The following is a 17,915-nucleotide window of genomic DNA, read 5'->3' as shown; positions in this document are numbered from 1 at the left end:
TCCCAGAGGACAAAGTCATGAGAAAAGCCTGAATATTGTTTGGTTTAGCCCAAATCAGAAAACAAAAAAGAAATATAAATAAAGGAAAATGGTGTATACTGTAGTAAATTTAACAGTAGAACTAATTGAGATTGTCCACATTTTCCCAGAAAGAATTCACATAGAGGATGGGTCAAAAACTGGGAAATATATATATAATATATATGTACATATATATACTACATGTATCATGTGCATATATATATACATATATACACACATTTGTCTCTCTGTAGATATGCATACATACTTGAAATACATAATGTGTGTATATAGATAAAAATAAATAATTGATAGTCTGAGCAACAAGCTCTGATATAGACATGATAGAGAACACCATTAAAAACAATATCACTAGCATTTAAAAAAATAATAGTTAAAAGTACATATATGGACTGAATTTTAAAATGAAGTAAAAATTATAATTTGGTATGTGCTTTATTAGAGTAATGTTCTTTTTTTTTTCCCTGTTTCTCTGATCTGATAGCTAGCACATGGACAGCAATGACTGCTTTTACTTTTATCATTTGCTAATATTCATTAGTTGTAGAGGACTTCCTTGATACTTGATGAATGATATTAACCTAATAAGACAAAAATATGCTCTTGCTTTATGCAAACAAAAAGATCACGAAAACTGGCTGCCTCATTAAATGGCACGTCAAATTTGCTAATGTCTAGCAAAGCCTTCTGTCCATTGCCAGCACTCATGGTTACTTTACCCAGCACTGACCTCACTTCATCTTTGATTATGAAGACAGTCATAATTTTAAAAGCACATTACTAGGTAAATATGGAACATAACCTTTGGAGAGTATGATGATGCTACTGCTTCTGAAAGTAATCAGGACAGTTACCTCATTCTTCCTATCTATGCTTTAATGCCTTCAGGGTATGCTAGAAATCACCATTTGGTGACCGTCTTCTCACTTTCAAAGGGCATTTAACTACTGACAGCATTTTCTTTTTGCTGTCTGGTCTTCATAGAGTGAATTCTCACAAATGTTATTTTCGCATGTCAGCCGACTCTGTCAGCTGCTCTCATATCATAGGCATAAATATACTCTTTCAAATCAGGCTGGAATATGTTCTGATAAAAATACTTTGACTCACTAATTTATGGAAGCAATAAATTATATGGTATTATTAATTACTTAGAAATCAACTCACAATCTGAATCAGTTGTTAAAGGCAGTTGCCTTACTCGTGACTTTAGTATGTCATTATGTAGTAGGGATGACCAAATGGAATTAATGTCCCCTTACTAGAAATGTCCTATTAAATGGCAATTTCTTAAGGGCTGATTAGGTAAAGACATGATTAAATGAAAGCCTATAAGCGAGCAGTAATTTTAAGACTTGACCAATATTTTTATAAACCACCCCAGGGTTATAATATTCTTAATGATTTAATGGCATTATTCTTAGAAAAAGGACATAAAAATTGATCACAGTATACAATGCAAACTTCACATTTGAACAGAGATTCAGACTGATCTAAACAATGGTAAGAAAGAACCTTCTTCTGTTAATGTTTCTTTTATTCTCCTTTTTGTTCTCATTCAGTCCCTTGGGCCACAAAGCTGACCTCACCTTGAGCCAGCTCAAGGATCCTGTGAATTGGTAGGAGGGGAAAGTACCACACACAGTATCCTTCAGAAGGAAGAGCAAGAGGAACAGAAATTCCCAGTGCTCCAACAGGAAAAAAAAAAAAAAAAAAGAAAATGATTGAGTTTTAGAAACATCTATTGTTCTTGACTTTGTATGTAAAAATCTTAACTAGTTCACATGTGAATGTCTTGCAAAGATAAGCTATCTAAGTGTTAGACCCGTTTGCAGGTCAAAGCTAACTACTTTTAGAAGGTTAGTGGAAAACTAATAGAAAGGACCCACAGAAGTTACAGCAAAAACAATCATTTTTATATAACATTCGAAGTAACTTCCATTTACATGATGGGTCTATTAATTCTAGAATATAATTTCAAGCAGCAACAGAACTGAAAGCAATATAAAACATGTTATAAAACATGTGCTGAATAAACTGAATAATTAACACAGAAATTAAACAATGACACTTTTCAAAATTTGACATATACTCATGAGTACACACTCACACGTGAATAAAAAGAATTAAAAAGAATTCATGTATATTTTTATTTGTTAAATCAATATGGACTTTGAGATATTTCTGTGCTTCTTGCAATAAAAAGGGGACTTGAACCCTATCATTAATGGTATTATGAAATACAGAGCTTCAAATTAGAAAAAAAGGTACATTATTAAGCAATGTTTTCAAGAAAAAAATATAGTCGTACTTAGCAAGGAAATCATTGGAATACAAAATAGAAAAAAAAGTGAACTGCATAATTTTATTTGCATTGTATACTCCATATAATGTATAATTTTATACATTAAATAACGGCATGATTTATTAAAATAAATTATCTAAATATTATAAAACTTAAAAATTTATAGAAATGGATTACTTTAGATGTTTGAAATCTAAACATTTCAGAGAAAAAAATGAGAAAAAAAGCAATGTTTTCAATGAAATTATGTCAAAAGTAATTCTACAGTGACACACAAGCAATGTATTGTATCAAACAAGGAAAAACATAGCAAAAGGAGACCAATTCAGAGAAAGAAATTAATACATAAAATGGCTATAATAATCTTTAATCTCCATGGTATCTACTTTTTAAATATTATTTTTGTAAAAGAATCAAACTCGAGCTTCTTAGGTACTATGTGGGATGCAATAACTTTTCATGTCTAAAGCATAAACATTAACATTCTTGAAAGTTATATCATATCAATAATAGTACTACATTTGGGAGGTTTATTGGGGATTGCACACTGAGAGTTGCTCAGTCAGGTTTACACCCATCTCTGCACTCAGAGATTACTGATTACTCCCGGTGGTACTCAGGAACCATAGAGCATGCCAGGGATTGAACCCAGGTTAGTGGCATGCAAGGCAACTGCTCTACCTGCTGTTATTTTTCGGACACCTTCCTAAAAAAATACATCTTTTGGGGCTGGATTGATAGCACAGCGGGTGGGGTGTTTAAATCCCCAGCATCCCATATGGTCCCCCGAGTACCACCAGAGGTAATTCCTGAGTGCAGAGCCAGGAATAACCCCTGTGCATCTCGGGTTGTGACCCAAAAAGAAAAAAAAAAACTTTTAATAAAAAAATCAAATAAATTTTATTTTGAAAATATTTTTTAAATATCTAAGGCATGGGTTCTATTTACTCACCTGAATTAATTTTTTCAAGAGAAAAAGTATAATTTGAAACATTGGCATACCTGACAAATTTGAAAATGAGTGGACGTTATTAAAATATTATCATTTCATAAGTCACATTACAAATATATGCTAGAGATTATATCTAGTCTACTTTTGCCAGGTCGGAAGCTCCACGCTGTTTTGAGAACATAACCAGTGGAAATGATAGTCCCCACATAGGCTTCATATCTGTTCTTCTGGTGATTGATGGGATAAGGAGATTGATGGAAGATTGTGCTGTCCTTCTTTGAAACATTTATCATGTCCTTGTGTGTACTGTTTATGATGAATATCTTCAGGTGGCTTACAAAACATAAAATAAAGTATGGACACATGAAAGCAAATGCAAAAAGCAAACCCTTGCCTAACTCAAACATTCATGGTAATACTAAGGTTGAAAAGAGGTATCTGTCATTTCTTCAGTTCTCTTTATGTTTGGTCACATAAAGTTACTTCATTGCACCAGTTTGAAATTACTATCTGAATTTGTCTTTCTTAGTCATTGGAAAGTTTTATCAACATTTAAGGTACTCTCGTGGTCAAGCATTTAAAAGATGAACAGTACTTAATCAGTTCATTGTACTTACCCTATTGTATAATAAAATATATTAAAGTCTAAAATGCATCAGAAGAGCACAAAGGCTTGATTTTATTTATGAAAGAATCAGAATAATATTACTGTTGAAGAGTTAGGTTTTCACTGGAGAAGGTATTTAAATTTAAAAAAAAAGAAAATTTATTTGTTTTGTGTCATATCTTGCAGTGCTCAAGACCTCTTTCTGGATCAGTCTCAGGAATGTCTCCTGGGTGCTAAGGGGAAGGAACAACTGATGTGCTGGAAGTTCAAACTGTGGCAGATAGGGTGGGAGACATGGGTCTTAAGCCCTAAATTATCTCACTGAACTTGAAAAAGAAATTTTAACGTAAAAACTGACTCATTCATTTGACTGTCTTTCATGAAGTAACATGATACTTCTGGATATAAAAATATCTTGCAGTACCAATAAATAACATTTTTGAATAGTAAATACAAAAATATAGTCCACCTAAGCATATAAGCTATTAGGCAAATTTATCTGCACATATGGGAAAAACTTTTATTCTTATGAGTGAAATATCATCCTATTAATAATCCATATCAGCAATGTAGCAAATGCAATTAAATTTTAAAGACTTTAATGTGCAATAGAAATAATTAGATTTGATTGCTAATATACATGCACGTTCCTTGATAAATTCCTATATATAACCATTTTCGCAAGTAAAAATACAAATAATAAAATGAGATAAGGAAGTAATTTCTTAAAAAGTGATGATTGTTTCTATGATTATGTGATTAAAGACCCTCCAGTAAGAGGATTATAATGTATAATATAATATATATGCATAAATATAATGCAAGTATTATAAGGCATGATATAATACCTGCTGTATTATGGTGGCTCGATTTGGTTTCCGATCCATATCAGCTAATGCCACTGACATTCACAGAACCTGGAATTTTATAGATAAAAATACACACCATAGCTCTGAATTCTCTTCTAAATGTTGCAGGCAACATCATCAAAATATTATCTCAAGCCCTATGTGATGACAAAATTAATACCTTTAAAAAGAAACAACATGATTTTAACTTTTTTTTGGGGAAGTCACAGGTAAAAAGAAAAGTCAAAATATACAATAAAACTAAAAGGGAAGTATAATTCATCTACAGTTTTCCTAGGTTGTTCCAAGCTAATTGAATTCCAAAAGTCATGAACAATCAGAACAATATAAATATACAAAATTTTAAAATTTAAAGTACTGTAAATTAACTGAAGATTCATCACAGTTTCCATACTTATCGAATTATTTTTAATAATGTAAGAACTTGTAAGAACACTTAAAAATATAGTTTGTTTCCTTCTATTAATAAGTGATTTATATTTGCTACTAAATGTGATAATTACAAGCTCAACTTGACTCAACCTATTGCAAAATATTATCAGATAAAATACTTTTCACATACAGTACAATAAAGTAATATAATTTTCACACAGAATAAATATTTTAAACATCCATGAATTATATTCAATTACAACAGCAAACTATAGTGTAACATAATAAAAAACATGAAATCTGCTTCATCTGAAAATTCATTACATAGGAATTTCTGTGAAAAAGTTGTAAGTATTCTTGGGAAGGGAGTAAAACCCTAAGTCTACAAATTCTGGTTGATGCAAAGTGGGAATTCACAGATAGAAAACAATGCTATTAAGAAAATAATGGGAAAAATCATTATAAATAATCAACATTCATATCATACGTATTGATGCAGACACACATATACAGATACATTGTTCTATGATTGACTGAAAATTGCTATACAAAATGACTACTTGTTTCATGGAGAGTTTCTTCAAAGCCCACAAAAATTCCCAAACATTAATTCCAGAAGATCTATAGATCCCAGAAAGATAAGAGCAAGAGCAAGACATTCATTTGAAGAAAATAACATCAAATACAACTTGACTCAACACTGATTTGTCAGAGTAAAAAATCTAATAGCAATTTTGTAGCAAATCATGAGACTACGAGATGAAGGAATGGTTTTAAATATTCAAAATGCTTATGTGATTATCATTTTGTATTGACTAATATTATAGAGATAAATTCAAAAATCTGTTAAAACTTATTATAGGGCCAGGGATGTGCTTCAGTGACAAATGCCTTCCCTGCATTCATGAGACCTGGGTACAATCTTTGGCACTGCAAAAACAAAAGCAAAATTTGAAAAAGGAAAAAATAAAAGAAAGAAAACCTAAAGCTTATTTTTTAAATGTTATATTATTTTGAACACATCCAAAGGCATATTTTCCTTTGTTTCACTGTAGTCAATTTCAACTGTAAGAGATACTTCCTGTTTCCTAGATTTTCAAATTGAGAAAATTAGTAAATAGAATAAACTGGAAGCAAGATTATACCAAATATACTTATTCTCATTGAGATATTTACATATTTGCCTCATTACGGTGTAGGATTTACAATAACTGGCTAGTTCTATTTTCTTCTTGCTATTTTAAAATCGTCGTTTTCAAGCGGCAGTCTTTGGCAGGTATGTCAGATGCTGGCTTGAGTCCAAATCTTTCCATGATCTGGAGAGCACATTTTGCCTATGGGAGTCCTAAATTCAATCCCAGACACCTGAGCTCTTCAGGAAGCCATTTCCCCAGCACTGCTGGGTAAGACACAAAACCCAAAAATAACCCCCCTCTCCAAAATCGAATATAATTGTAACCAAAATGCACAGCACTATGAACACAACTTAAAAAAGAATTGCCACCAAAAATACCGTTTTTATTATTTTAAAATTATCTTCAGTATGCCACTGCAAATAATACTAGCTTTAGTACTGTACCACATGTAATAGACTACCATTTACTGCAGCTTCATTTCAAATATTTGTAAATAGAAATTTAATAATACAAAATTTTAATATGTTAATGTTGATACACATATTCAAACTCCTCAAATATACTTCTGGTTTTTTGCTCAAGTTAGTTTTGAAAAGTGTGAACAATATAATATAAATATTTTACCATATGAACATTTTATATTTTTTCATCTAGCTATGTTGATATTATACAATTTTCCGCAATGAAAATGGTATTTTTTGCATTAGTAAAGTACTGAAATCTAACTTATATCCAGACTCCCATTAAGAAGAAAAGCAAACAAAACAGTGCATATTTTTAATAGTGACTCATAGTTTAAAATGTTAAAAACTTTCAAATTTTAAACCCAATCCATTTTTTGAAGTATTAATTATGCTGTAGATATGATATAAAACTCTGATATACTTCCTATATAGTATTTTTTTTTGTTTTTTCCTTTTTTTGGGTCACACCTGGCGATGCACAGGGGTTACTCCTGGCTCTGCACTCAGGAATTACCCCTGGCGGTGCTCAGGGGACCATATGGGATGCTGGGATTTGAACCCGGGTCGGCCACGTGCAAGGCAAACGCCCTACCCACTGTGCTATCTCTCCAGCCCCCTCTTCCTATATAGTATTTTATATTAAAATATAATATATTCATTTCAAAAATAACTGATCTTAATTTTAAATAAAATATTAAATATATAAAATATTAAACTAAAATTGCTTTACCAGAGAACCTAATATTTTAATTTAAAAGTGACAAATACTCAGAAAGAGACAAACATAGAAAGATTGCACTCATCTGTGGTATATAAAATAACAGAGTGGGAGACTAACACCCAAGAATTGTAGAAATAAGTACCAGGAGGTTGCTCCATGGTTTGGAGGCTGGCCTCACATTCTGGGGAAAGGGCAACTCAGAGAAGGGATCACCAACTATAATGTGGTCAAAGGCCATGCGGGGGAAGGGTGTTGCGGGCTGAATGTGGGCTAGAGACTGAGCACAGTGGCCACTCAACACCTTTATTACAAACCTATTACAAACCGCAACAGCTAATTAGAGAGAGAGAACAGAAGGGAATGCCCTGCCACAGTGGCAGGGTGGGGTGGGGGGAGATGGGATTGGGGAGGGTGGGAGGGATGCTGGGTTTACTGGTGGTGGAGAATGGGCACTGGTGAAGGGATGGGTTCCCGAACTTTGTATGAGGGAAGCATGAGTACAAAAGTGTATAAATCTGTAACTGTACCCTCACGGTGATTCACTAATTAAAAATAAATAAATTTAAAAAAGTGACAGATACTATGATTTTTGTCATCGACAGCAATTTAAGTTAGGGGCATTTAATAATGTGCAGAGAACTAATTTTGTATTAAGAAATGAACAGAATAGTAGGAGAAAAAGATCTTTCCCAAATACATAAATCTAACTTTCATATTGATTACATGTTTTAAGTTTTTTTACATTTGTAATTCTTATTCCATGTAAGATTAGTATTCATAAAATATTTTAATAACATATTTCTATGAAATATTTTTTGTTACTGATAAATATTGTGTACTGATGTTTTCTCTATAATTGGTGGCTTTGAAAATAGTTTAAATACAAAGCAGAACTGGTTCTTATTTTTTAAATATAATTATAATAATTTGCAAGAAAAAGCTAAGTATTTAAGAGCCAAAAATGAATTTATTTGTATTCAATGATTCTTTACCAGGGTGAAAACAATGACTGGACAAAACTTTAAATGCTTATGAAATATAGTATTGAGTATATGACTGCAAAGCCAAACAACTTTATATTCTCAACTCAAACTTCCCAGAAATATTTGAAGGACTATTGCAATAAATAGTTAATCACCCAAGTATTCATCAAGGCTCAAATGAAGTAAGATTAGATAGAAGAAATAATTTGTATTTTGTTATTAAAATACATGGACTGGAGCGATAGCATAGTGGGTAGGGAGTCTGCCTTGCACACAGCCAACACGGGTTGAATTCCTCCATCCCTCTCGGAGAGCCCATCAAGCTACCGAGAGTATCCCGCCTGCATGGCAGAGCCTGGCAAGCTACCTGTGGCATATTCGATATGCCAAAAACAGTAACAACTCTCACAATCGAGACGTTACTGGTGCCCGCTCAAACAAATTGATGAACAACAGGACGATAGTGCTACAGTTATTAAAACATATTAACAACTTTAAAAATTGTGTCATTGAAGTTTATCAGTAAAATCCTGAAGTCTCTTCATGTAAACCTTTCATTCTCTAGTCTAATGAAATAAGCAAAGCACATAATACTAATTATCTATTGTATTTGGCTTCTAATAATTCGGCAGTTAAAAGTTCCAATGGATTAGAGTTGATGTATAAAAAAAAAGCTTAGAAAAATATGTCACTATAATTTTCAAAAATATTTTATTGTATATCATCACTCCTTGTGGCAAATTCAAGAATTTCAAAGTATTAACAGTCTGCCACTGAAATATATATATACATATATATATATATATATATATATATATATATATATATATATATATATATGCAGTTAACCCCAGAGGAAAACGTCCTTATGTAAGTAACTTCCCTGGGGAATGTATTATTCCTGCTGGATTACTTTTTTCCTTGGAGGTAACATTTTCATTAAAAGGATGAACTGATTTTCTAACACCCAAGGGAAAGTGCATAGTGCCCAGAAAGCTTTCTAAATAGATAAACACCTCACCAAGCTCAAAACATTAGAAGCAAATCTGTGAATTGCTTGAATTTCACCAGCATTTTGATGAGGGCAGGCTCCCAACTTAAAAACAGTAACATGAGTGTTAAACAGTAACCAACATTTCCTTAATTACTTAAAAATAAAAGATGAACCAATTAAACTTTAGTTGACTAAAACGGAGATACTTGGAAAATCTTTCCTGCATTCCTTATATAGTTAGAAGTTATTAATCACATCTCTGATAATTTTCCAATATGAATTGTTGTACAAAAAATACTAAACAATCGCCTACTTTACTTATGACACATTTAAACAATCCTCAATGTTTGTGCAAAGATAAATTATGTTGTGAGAAGCAACTGATGAAGTATATAATATCCACCTAAGCCTGTATCCATCCATTATACACATTTGTTAATTCACATAGTTGGGAATTCTAGGAGCTATAGACAGATACAGCTGTCATTACACTATGTACATATACACACATATATTCTACTGTAGGTTTACTAGGATGAATATTAGCAAGTTAGACTCAAACTTATTATCAAAAAATTGTGAATTAATCACAGCATTGAATAAAATCATAGTTTTTAAGTCAACTTTCTACAGAATTGCATTAATGTAAGATTATATTCTACTGAGACATTCCTATAGCATATGAGGTTCACCGTGCTGCTCTTCAAAATCTTTCAAGACATTAGTTTTAATGTGCTTGAGTTTCTGTTCTTTTAAAAGAGGAGATTATTATTTAATATTATGTTGACAATAATCTATTTTATATATCAAATGTTAAATTTACAACAGTATACAAAGATTCCTTAACACCTTTAATCCATATTCAAAATGTCATTAAGAGTTGTAAATAGCAGTGGGAACAATGTTTAAAAATACTGAGCATGTAGATAAATGCATTGGGTTTATTTAATATCATTAAAGTAGCAAGGGAATTTATAACACAGAAGATAAAAATGAAATTAGAGCTATCTATATTATTAATCATTAAGTAGGCCAAGCTGCTAAATTTAGAATATGAAAATGATAAATGACATATCACATTTATTCTACCTTTTGTAAGTAATTTTGCATGGAAAAATAGGCCAAAGATTCTTAAATATTGCATTTGAGACAGATGACTGATGCATTCTTGTTTGATTTATTATGGAATCTTATCCAATAAAAATGAATGTGCCTGACTATTTGAATTCAAATAAAAATTGTGACAGACATCTTAGACCTCATTTCAAAATAAATTTAAACAAAATAAGAACATTTATTAAAAAAGATACCATCTAATTTGTAAAGAACACTCAAATTTCTGAAAAATGAATCCTGTTCAAATGTTCCTGAAATATACTGAAAGCTCAATACAGCAGTTCAAAAGGTAAAAGTACATAAGAAAGGCAATTAAACGACTATGTTTTGGGACAGAGTGAGAATAGACAGGTAGGTTCTTGCCTTGCATGTGACAGACCCGAGTTTGATCCCCTGCACCGCATGTGGTACCCTAGGCACTGCCAGGAGTCAGCCCTGAACACAGAGCCAGGAGTCAGCCCTGAGCACCGCCAGGGTTGTCCACACTCAGCCCTGACAAAAAGCCTACTAGGTTATTAATTTTCTACAAAGTTCTATCTTTAAATTTACTATATTCAGTTATCATTTAATTTTAATTTTGTAAGCAAAGAGCAATTTGAGAATTATTTAAAATGTACCCATTACTAATGTTACATAATATGAGAGAAAGAGAGAGAGAGAGAGAGAGAGAGAGAGAGAAAGAGAGAGAGAGGGGGGAGGGGCTGCCCTTTTCCTTTGAGAGTTGTAATCCGGTGTTTAATAGAAACATGGTATAATAACAAATATCATGCTTCTAATTTTAGAATTGCAGTTGACATGTGTCTGATTAAAACGTATATCTGTATTTCCTTATGCTTTTCATCAGTTAAATGTATCATATTCAAAATGCAAACAAGGCAGAGAAGCAAAGTTGTAAAAGATCTGTAATGAAAAAAGAACATAATTCAGAATTTCAGAACTGTCTTTCTGACTTGAAGCCACTGGCTACCATTTGATATCAAATAACAGCAAATAATATATAATTATTGTATTATAACTTCAGACGTGACTGTTAAAATTTTCAACTAATTACAAAGTTATTATACAATTGTTAAGCAAACAAAACCATCAGTAAGATATAATTAATTCACAGTATACTTAAATAGCACAATAAATTTACATCTTGCTAGAAAAATGAGAGGATAGCATCAATCTTTTCTTAATAAGTATGCAGCATTTAGTCTCAATTTCTTTTCAATTTTAAAGAAAACCAGAAATTTGGAGAGTTTAGAAATATTACATGACATTCTGATTCCTGTAAATAGACACCCACTTACAGCCATTTATCGCCAGCAAAGTGAAGTACATATTTCCTAACTCATTGTATTGTTTTAATATGTTGCACAATGAAATAATCTTGGTAATTTTGTATTCCCCTTATTAACAATTTTATCTGAATCTATTGGATCATAATTTTTTGAGAAGTAACTCATTCTCAAAGTATTTGATTTTTAACATATAATCATAGAGCTGATCATCAGGAATTTTTTCCAGATATATCAGCACTTGGCCATTTATATAAAGCTTTCTTTCTGAGCCTTGGTTATAATTTTTCTTCTGTTACAACTTCATTCTTATGCTAATACTTGAACACCCATTTGAATGTCTAGGGGTCTGTAGTAGTTAGGGAAGTTTATAAAATCTGCATGACTGTCGGTCACTATATAATCTTTATCACTTAGATTTACCTTTACAATGAAATATTCATATATCTATATTTCTGGTTATATTGCATTCTGATTTTTACTAATATTTTATTTGTTTATATTATAAATGCATATAGAATATCCTACTCTATAATTTTATACATACGGCATTGAAAAACTCTTACACTTCAAAGAACAATGCCTCAAAATCCAGGATTAAACTATTCATTTTTAACATTGGAGAACATATTTTATTTAAATATGATTAGAAACAAAAATGAGGTCATGATCCAGTAGATATCGGATTCTTATAAAAAGCTGTTTGATTTAGAAACTATGGGGAGTGCCTAGCTAGTCTAAAGGTGTTCAAATCCAAAACTACTTTCATTTAAAGAAGTTAAGTTGTTTTCATCAAATAAAGATTTTTCAGGATTCGGCGTATTGTTCATCACATGGTTGGCACTGCTTTAGTATTTATAAACAAGCAATAATGGAATTCTGTGAACTGCATGATTTATTCACTTAATCAGAGTCTTTATTTTTAAGTACATTAAGTCAAAATGTACTTCTCCCTTATAATTTTATGTAAGTATTAAAGATTATTATTCATGATCAACAGGTAGAGTAATGGTTTAACATAAACACCCTCAAACATTAATCATGGTTATTATATTAGAGGTGATATTATATGACTGGGTGCTCTTTAATCACAACCAGATAATCAAAAATATAACTGTACCAGCTACACAAATTTAAATGACAGCTTAGTGAATTATTTTAAATATTCTCATAGACCTGCATCAGATCTGGATCTGAATATCATGTAGTAAGTACCTATAAAAATATGCTATTCTCTCATTTGAAACATTAGAGAATAATCACGAAGTAGAAGGATATTGTGAGAGCAAAACACAATTAAAATTGCAATTTGAAATTCAAAAAGTGCTGAATCAGAACTGTATTCTCTTAATAATTATGAGGAAATGTCAAAAAAAAACCTTTAAGGAAAAAAGTATGTTTATTTGCATACTTTAAGAGGGCTTTAGCAAGTCCAGAATTACAGTAATATGAATAAAATCGTTTCTGTGAAACTAATAGAAATAAGGAAAAAATGTTTCTATGAACTGAACTTTATACTTAGGAGCAGAGATACAAAGTTGGTATTAAAGCTTGGGATTTAAATAGCATTGATAAATAAATAAACGCGTGTGTGTTCCCATAATTATGGATAATGCAATTTCTACAAGTGAAACACTCTTTAGACTTGAGATTTAACACAGCAAAATTATTGCTGTTTTAGTGTTAACAAGTATGAATCTTATACACGTAGTTTACGTAGTTGAATCAGATAGGTAAAATACATGTATAGGCTGTACATTTGTTTTACATGTGAATATTTGCATTTAATATACAAGATTTCAATTACCAGAGACAGATGATCCTCTGAAGTATAGAAAATACTCAGTTAAAGTTTCCATTTGTTGTGTTTGAGCAAGAAAAAAAAAATGATAATAGATTAGCATGGACTTACTATCATTCTTTATTTTATCTGAATAGGAATCCACCTAGTCAAAAACTAAAATAAATACATCAATTCTGCTTTCAATATCCAATATTATTTTTTTCTCTTAATGAATGATATAAGACTGCTTAAAATCATAGTGAGAAATAATTGAAATTATTACTAGTTTGGAATAAATAAAAAACACATTTTCTGAAACACTAATAGTAACTTAAGTTTTCCACTTGCATATGTATTGCTTGATTATTGTAATTCGATTTGGGTTTAAATTGACACTTTGAAAATATTTTTAAAAACTTGCTTAAAGTAAAAAAGTATATTAATGCCTCAGTTTGATAAAATAATACTACATTTCTGCATGGACAAATAAAAAAAGTCCTTGAAATCAGTGCTTCAGGTTTTTTACTTTGGAAAGTATATAATTTTAAAATAAGTGTATTCTTATTATTTAAAAAATACGCAAACATTTTTTATGTTACTGATAAAAATACCCAGTTAAAAAGGTATTGAGTTTAATATACTACTAATTTTCTTGTTTTTTATGTTTAAAAAAAATGTATCTGATATACTGAACACTCTTTAATATATATAATTACATTTGTCTTTTAGTATTATTTGGCACACTATAATATCCATGAAGATATTTATATTTTGATATTCCAGGTGTTTTCAATAAGAAATATAAAAAATATTTCAAAACTTATGATTGTCTTAATAAATGAGCATTAAAATTATACATTTTTATACTGATAAAAACTACCACAAGGATTTTCTAATAATTTATCTATAAGCCAAATGGTTTGCTACAGAAGAAAACATTATTATATTATGATACACTCAAACATTTGACTGTATAAAATTCTTTTCTATCAGTTTAACTAGCCTAAAGCATAAAACATGAAAGTATAATTTTAAACAATTTGAAAAATTAAATAAAAGCTCTTTCCACATGACAAATTGTGTATGCCACATACATGTTAATAAATGGGTAAGAATAAAATGGTAACTCAGAAAAACAAGTAAGTTAAAATGTGATAAAATGCACTGCTATCTCAAGCAATACAATTTATAAATTCTAGGTAATGATGTTAGTTTATTATTTTCAGTATGTAACTAAGGTGCGCACAACTATTATAATTTCATTCTCACATATTTAGACTTGAAAAATAGTAGAAGACTAAAGAAGTTGGAGGGATATTATTCAAAAGTAACTAATTCGATAAGTTTAATTACTATTCTCACATTCCATTTTATTTGAGTCAATTAAATATTCCTGACTTCTAGTATTTACTTTGGTTCTTTTGTTGTTTTAAATTTCTCTTTCTTAATGTAAAATTTCTTTTTAAAATTAGTTATACTTAATATTCTGCAATCTCTGTAAATGTCTCTCTATTTGGAGCTAAATAAAAAATGCAGCAAGAGAATATTTCTGAATGAATGGGAAAGATATCTGTGGTCTGCTTTAGCTTCATAAATTTGGAGTTATGTGACTTTGTGAACAATCTATTGAGTTCTTGAAATAAACTAGCTAGTTTTTGGCATTTCAAACAAGGACTTAACTATTCTCACTCTTCTCTTTGCCCTATTGAAAAATAATGAAAAGAGAGGACAGGAATAGAGGAGATGGGAAAGAGGGAGAGGGTGTTAGTGGGGGTACTCACGGAATGAAGGCCTGGGGTTAGAAAAAAATTAGGAAAAGATTATTATCCATGTTTAATTTAAGCATTTTTCTAAAAACATAGTAATTTAATTTCTAAAAACATAGTAACAAAGGATAGATAGGTCTAGAGACTATCTTTAATTAGGATCTTATGTTCTAACCCTTTCTACATCAAATCACTGTATCACCGTATCACTGTCTTCCCACTGCTCATCGAGTTGCTCGAGCGGGCGCCAGTAACGTCTCATTCGTCCCTGTCACATTCAGGGTCAGGCGAATGAATGAGGCCCATTATAGTTATTGTTTTGGCATATCGAATATGCCACAGGTAGCTTGCCAGGTTCTGCCATGCGAGATTCTGCATCATATACAGATAATTTTATTCACACTCATTTACTTTTTACATAGAAGTTAAAAGGATAGTGATGAAAGAAGACTAAAACAGCCATGATATTTGCCCAAGATTTTCATCTATGTGTGTAAAGGTGATCACGGGGCTTAAACAAAAGATGTTCTCCAAGTAGGAAAATTATGCTCGAGTTGATTAGCTCAGAACTTCAATCAACATTCCAGTTGTAAATAATTTTGAATATCAGCATACAAATTATCTGCATTTACATGAAATATATTTATTTTCCGAAATAATTTAAATATTTACACTACAAATACATAAAGTTAAAAAGATTCTATATCATTTACCTGCAAATACACTGGGATGGGGTTATGCAACATGTCAAACAGAACAAACACAGAGAAGCTTAGTTAGCATCCACATATTAACTGATACCCCAAAATATAACATATCATGACTCTCCAAAATTCGATGGCAAGAATTTGCAAAGTTCCTTAATCCAATCCTATACCATTGATAAAGCCCAATTGAATTATTTGCTCAGTGAACAACTCAAAAGATCAAAATTCAAACGTTTAAAACCACACACCTTATGTCTTGATGTAAATGGTAAATATAATGGCAGCACACAAAGTACAGAAAGAAAAAATCTGCTTTTAATTCAGTATAAATTTATGATAACATATCTTAATTTTTAGGAGTTTATTATGGCAAGAATTTATTCTAATACCTTAGTACTGTTGGTGAAATATTTAAAAAGTGGAAACTGACTCATTTCATAAATCATATAATTGTCATTTTTGAGACAAGAGCTGGTGAGTGCCAGAGAGATAATACAGCAGGTTGCTTGCTCGCCTTGCATGCGCCGACCCCGGGTTCTATTCCCAAGCATCCCATATATTTCCTCAAACACTGCCAGGAGTAATTCCTGAGTGCAGGTTCAGGAGTAATCTCTGAGCACTGCTGGGTGTGGCCCCCAAACAAACAAAACAACCCAAAAAAATAAACAACATTTTCTTTTTTAAAGAACCATTGAGCACCTTAGGAAATGTTTAGAAATAAAGAAACCACTTAAAGTGTTTATGTGATAAGTCTGCGTGAAATAGTGCTATACACCTTGGAAAAATATATCAATGAACTTACTTTGGAAACCATATTCTCTAGAATTACATCTTTAATTACATGTAATTCATTTATCTCTTATTTCTGCTTTAATATAGAAATTAAACTTATACGTTTGTTACATAGAAGATATAAATTAGCATTAAATATTATAATTTAGATACTGTGATATCTATATTAACAAGACTGGAATGATTTGGATGTTTTAGAAGATAAGTAACTCCCATTAAGAAAAAATGAATAGCAACCCCCACATAAAATCAAACAGTGGAGTTTATTTTTCTCTTCTAATCCCAGATCAATTATGGAGGTAGATGAAGATTAAGAGACAGTTTTTTTTTCATGATAATATCATGACTTTTTTAAGCTCACTCCTTTCCTTTTGAAGCAGTTTTTGAAAGGGAAAATGTTACCAAGGATAGGGATAGTTTACTTCACTTGGTCTGCATGACGATAACCCCCCCTTTTTTTTTTTAAATTCCTCAGGGAAACTATTACCACCTGTTCAATCTGAATTCAAGTAGCTACTGTCAATTTACTCATGGGTGAATGCTGCCTCTTTGTGGCAGACTGCCATGGAAAGTGTTACTTAAACATTAAGTTCATAAACAACCTTTGAGAGTATACATGTTCCAGGTGAGATGAGGGGGAAATCCACCAATGGCAATGCAGCACTCAATTCTGGACATTTCAGATCCCTTGAAACATTTCCAGCCTTACCTACTAGTCTAAATGCACAGGCAAATCTTACTCAGAAGTAACATGATTTACATCCACCAATATGTTGAACATTTAGGATATGGATTGCCTAGATAGAAAAGACTCCTCCAAAACTTTTGAAGGTGTTTTACACAAGTCAAATATGAAAATCATGAATAGGGGTAGTCAGAATAAATAATGTTGACACAAAAAAAACACATCAAAATGAGAAAAACGTAAATAAGCAATATATTACTTACCATGCTCCATGTGTTAGTTGAACACTTCCATAAGAAAACAAAGTATACAATTGAAATTTCATTAATTAACACAAT

Source organism: Sorex araneus, chromosome 1 (genome assembly GCF_027595985.1).
Source record: "Sorex araneus isolate mSorAra2 chromosome 1, mSorAra2.pri, whole genome shotgun sequence".
Taxonomy (NCBI): Eukaryota; Metazoa; Chordata; class Mammalia; order Eulipotyphla; family Soricidae; genus Sorex; species Sorex araneus.
Note: the sequence above shows the minus strand (reverse complement) of the source record.